The 5,534-nt window shown below is 40.1% G+C and overlaps 1 pseudogene; it reads left to right on the top strand.

Annotated features, from left to right (window-relative positions):
- Positions 1–3,931: 3,931 nt before the first annotated feature.
- On the top strand, positions 3,932–4,539 carry LOC108526448 (60S ribosomal protein L9-like; annotated as a pseudogene).
- The last annotated feature ends 995 nt before the right edge of the window (positions 4,540–5,534 follow it).

Genomic DNA, 5,534 nt, shown 5'->3' with positions numbered 1-5,534 from the left:
TGTAGATCCTGGATGCGACAATGCCCTGTGCTCTTCCTCTTCTCACCATCTTACAGGCTCTTGAAATCGGAAATGGAATAGCATTCTGCCCAGTTTTCACATCTACCCTTTTGCAAAAGTATGCAGATACCATATCTTTGAAGGAGCTACATTTTTATTACCCATCTAAGATGTTGTTTAATTGTTCCTATTTGTAATAAATATTGGTGAAATCTTTTCAACCTTTTTGTTATTGCCATTTTAAGGATACTACTTTTACTGGGTTTTTCAAGCTCTCTTATCTTAAAACAAACAAACAAAAAGTCTGGAGTAGGAAGAAACATCTTCAAAGCCACAAGATAACAGGATTGATCTCTGCGTAGTCTCTAATTAGGCGTAAACACGCACGCACAAATGTAAGCTCTTTGGTGAGTAGCCAGTCTCCAGATACTGGGCTTTGATGAGAGTGGAAGGATAACTTTTATTTTGAGGTAGAGAGAGCCTTTGATTTATTTTCTTTTTCTTTAGGACTTTACATCAACAAAAAAAATAATTTGAAGCTTGTAGACAAGAAGAAACTTCGCTAGAGACTTACTGTTTAGAAATACAGAAGATTCCACTCACAAATTTTAATTTAGATGTTTAATAAGCATAAGAAATTGTACGTTTCATGTATAACTGTGATTAAACTGATATGACCATTTATGAAAAATAAAGCCAGCCACAGCAAAGGAGGAAGAAGGCAACGCTAAGGAAAAGAAGAGGCGAGCGGACAGCCAGGCAAGAAGGAGGGTGAGGGGAGTGACTGAGAACGGGAGAAAGACTCTCTTGCTGGGTTCACCCAGTCCCTAATGACCATGACTCCATCCTCACTAGGCCTCTGCCTGTATGCTCCTTGCACTCAGGGGTCTAGCAACGTCATTCACCTCTCAGAATTCCAAAACTGATCCTGCCCCATGAAGGAATCTTTTTGAGACGGAGTCTTGCACTGTTGCCTGGGCTGGAGGGCAATGGCGCCATCTCGGCTCATTGCAACCTCCGCCTCCCGGGTTCAAGCAATTCTCCTGCCTCAGCCTCCCGAGTAGCTGGGATTAGAGGTGCCTGCCACCTCGCCCAGGTAATTTTTTGTATTTTTAGTAGAGACGGGTTTTCACTATGTTGGTCAGACTGGTCTCCAACTCCTGACCTCGTGATCCCCCGCCTCAGTCTCTCAAAGTGTTGGAATTACAGGCATGAGCCACTGTGCCCAGCCCAGGAATCTTAAGCTTCCCCCACCCCCTCCAGCCCAGTCCCCCAAATTCTTGAGTTCCCAAACCTCAAGTCTACCTTACTTTCATGATTAATACTGTTAATCTTCCTTCTGCTTCCAGATCCAGATGAACATTTTAACATAGTCCCTTGCATAGTATGAATCAAACATAGCATGCTAGCCAAGCCTAAGAAGGCATGGACACACCCGCTTCTAGAGAGCACAGATCCCCCTGAATGTCGCCTACACAACCTCATCTCAAGCTTTTCAGCCAAACCACCTACCAGAAACTTTATTAGGACACTGCTTGATATTTACTCCTTCCTTTTGGGAGGGTTCTTAGAAGGCAACATTGCAACAAGAATTTATCTTTTAAATATGAGGTCAGTCGTATTAGTCTCATGTATATGAGACGTTGATTGTCTTGATTTTGCTAAGAGGGTATGATACTTCACAAACACTACAAGGAGTTCTAAATCTTACAAGGATTGGAAGCAATGAAGCTGAGGTCTGGATCTATATCTTATTTACTCATGGCTCTCCCATCCTTCCTAGAGTGGTCTGCATAAATACTGATAGATTCTCTTTCATTATTTTCTCAAACTTAATCTTATCACTCTTTTAGGGGAGAAGAGCTCTTTAGAAGCCAGCAATCCATGACATCAGTGACTCCAGTGTCAATGTGCATGTTTATAATAGTGGTCAGAACATTCTCTGTGGGAGAATAATAGCATGACTAAACCACATTGTGTTTCTGGAGATAATGTAAAATAAAAGGAATCGTGCTTAGGGAATGTAGGAATGAAGTAATGCTTAGATATGTTTTGGCTCTCAGAGATTTATGTTTGCAATTCAGCTGTAATTATACTGAATAAAATGGGAGATAATTTCAAAAGTCTAAGGATGTCTCTGTATACAGTTGATTGGGTCGAAACACTGGGAAAATGTAAAGTGGAGTAAACTGTTCCTGGCAAACCTGCCTTTTAGGCCCACTGGGGCTTCCACGGTAGCATTAATGTGTCCTGCCACTAGATGGCAGGCACACACCAAGCAGTGCCGCACTCTTCACCTTTGCTCCATAGATTTCAATAGTATCAAGCGTTAGCTTAAGCAAGGCAATTATAAATGTGAATTATAACTTCATGACCAATTATAAATCATTGTAACTAATTATAATTATGTTGTAATTGGCCAGGCCTGGTGGCTCACGCCTGTAATCCCAGCACTTTGGGAGGCCAAGGGGGGCAGATCACCTAAGGTCAGGAGTTTGAGACCGGCCTGACCAACATGGTGAAACCCCATTTCTACCAAAAATACAAAAAATTAGCCAGGTGTGGTGGCGGGCGCCTGTAATCTCAGCTACTCAGAAGGCTGAGGCAGGAGAATTACTTGAACCCGGGAGGCGGAGGCTGCAGTGAGCCAAGATCATGCCACTGCACTCCAGCCTGGGTAACGAGCGAAACTCCTTCTTAAGACAACAAAAAGTTATAATTCTACAATTTTTATATTATAATTTAATGGCTAACGATTAATACAAATGCCAACCATATTCAAAAAATTTTAAAACTTAAAACATTTTCTATATAGCAAATCATTCTGATTCTGTGTCCACTTCTTTAGAATTGGCACTAAGGTCAATCTCTTTGGAAATAAAACAGGAAATTTTCATTGAAATAAATACTTTTGCTTACACCGATTCCCTTCTTTGCCCCTAAATGCGGAGGGGCACTGTCTATGAACCCAAAAGCAGACATGTCCTTCCAATGGACTGACACAGCTATACTGTGGATCTCTAAGGGGTGATACAATAACCCAACGTCAACTGCATATTATTAGAAGTGGCCATTGTGGAATTGAAAGCTGAACAGCCAGCAGAGAGTGACCAAGGGCAGCAGAATTCTGCAGTGTAGTGGCAAGTGTCCAGGAATGGCAAGACCAGCAATGGCATCCTGGGCTGACTGTTCTTGGTGGCAAGATCTTGGCCATGCACCAGCTTCCTTTGTTCCAGCTCAAGCTTGACTTGCCAGGCTTCCTTTTGACTTTGGAGGAGTGCCTATATAATTGCAAAACATTTTTTATGTAAGTCAACTAGAGTTGACTTGTGTTTACAACCAAGAACTCTTTTTGACTGGCACACAGTTTTAATTTCATTCTGCATCTCATTGCTTAAAGAGTCAGTTTCAGCTCAAGGAGACAAAGGCACCATGAGAAATAGGGATACAGGAATTTGGGGGTGAAGAAGCTTACTTGTTGCCATTCAAATCACTCTCTTGACCTGCATTGTCCAATAAGTACCCACTAGCAACATTTGTTGCCACTATTCAAATTTATTAAAATTAACATGAAATGAAATTAAAAATTTCTTAGTTGCAATAGCCACATTTCAAATGCTTAGTAGCCACATGTGTCTAGTGGCTACTGTATTGGATGCTGCAGATCTAGAACGTTCCATCACTGAAGAAAGTTCTGTTGGCCAGAATTGGTTAGACGTTTTATCTTGTCTGAATATTCATAAGGCTTTATATTTGTAAATGTAAGGAACAAAAGGTCCCCTATGTAATAATCCCTTCACTGTTGTATAGAAACAAAAATGAGAGGTAACAGGAAGTTGAACACAATTTTACGTTTTTGGTACTAGATTTCTTCCTTTGAAGATGAATCTAAAGAGTCAAGAACCACATTTTTGCTGTGTCTACTGTGAGAATGAAGACCATTCTCTGCAACCAGACTGTCCATATTCCAGAAAATGTAGATATCACTTCAAAGGGATGCCCAGTAATTGCGAAGGGCCCTAGGGGAACCCTGTGGAGGGACTTCAATCACATCAGTGTGGACTTCAATCACATCAGTGTAGACCTCAGTCTCCTTGGAAAGAAAAAAATGAGGCTCCGGGATTGACAAAAAATGGAGGGGGAACAGAAAGGAACGGGCTGCCATTTGCACTATTTGTAGTCATGCACAGGACATGGTCAAGGATGTTGCACTGGGCTTCTGTTACAAGATGAGCTCTCTGTGTACTCACTTCTCTATCAATGTCATTATCCAGAAAAATCAGTCTCTGGTTGAGATCCGAAATTTCCTGGTTGAAAAATAAATCTACCGGGTTTGGAGGAGGCCAGGTGTTGCTTGTTCAGTATCTCAAGCTCAGAAAGATGAATTAACCCTTGAAGGAAATGACATTGATCTTGTTGCAAATTCGGCTGTTTTGATTCAGCCAGCCATGACAATTAAATAAAAACAAGGATATTGGAAAATGTATGGATTGTATTTATGTCTCTGAAAAAGGAACAGTTAAGCAGGCTGCTGAATAAGACCTAAGGGTTCTCCAGCTACAGAAACAAGATGCCGGATGATTCCTAAGACCTATTTGTGATATTTAAATGATGCAATAAAAGACCTATTGATTTGGGAGAAAAAAAAAGAAGAATAAGGTACTAGTTGGATCATAGAAAAAACACTATACATAAATTTCTTCAACCCAAGGCTTACGTACACATGATTACTTTAAAAGTACATGCACGGAGAAACTTAGAATGTTCTGTCCAAATTTCTTTACATAAAGCTAAATATTAGATTTAGATTTTAAACCAACAGTGCTTGAAGATATAGCTTTATTCCTGGATAACTCCAGCCTTGAAACACAGAATGGTCTCTTTATCCAGTGGCCATTAAGACCCTTTCTGTTCTGTTGGTTAAGCATGTAATCACTGGGGGCACCTGAAGCATAACTGGTTATATTCAGTTCTGTCTCTGTCAAATTGTACGCTAGATAAGTCATGTCAGGTTTTCTGTACAGCAGATGTGAGTGGAGGTGGAGTCAACGTGTCTTGCCCAGCAGTCTGTGGAAATCCACATTGGCTCTGGTTCAAGACACGCTCCCCAGGAGAAAAAAAAAAAAGCAAGAAAAGAAAATACATCAAATAAGTTTTAATGTTTAATTTTAATAAGTATGTCCAAGTATTGTCAAAGACTTTAAATGTAAGTTGGACATCAAGTTTACATTGCAATTTGTAACTGTACAACAAAAAAAGTCTAAGCAGAGTTTTCTCTGGCCTTCAAAAAGAGCAGGCAAAATAAAGAATAAATATTTAATGATGGCATTTAACAAAAAAAGGCATGTTGGCTTCGGATTTGTAGGAGAAAAGTTATGTCATCAGGGATTCTTCCATCACTAGAATTTATCCAGTGTAATCATGTCCTATAAGACTTTGAGTTATTATTTTCAAGTGATAGGCAGGGTGTATTCTGAATTTATTTGGATTATTTCACTGGTTGATAAAACCTTTCTCTATTTGCTCATATTTCA

The sequence above is a fragment of the Rhinopithecus bieti genome, unplaced genomic scaffold, assembly GCF_001698545.2.
Source record: "Rhinopithecus bieti isolate Rb0 unplaced genomic scaffold, ASM169854v2 scaffold_2888, whole genome shotgun sequence".
Taxonomy (NCBI): domain Eukaryota; kingdom Metazoa; phylum Chordata; class Mammalia; order Primates; family Cercopithecidae; genus Rhinopithecus; species Rhinopithecus bieti.
This window is presented reverse-complemented; position numbering and strand designations above follow the sequence as displayed.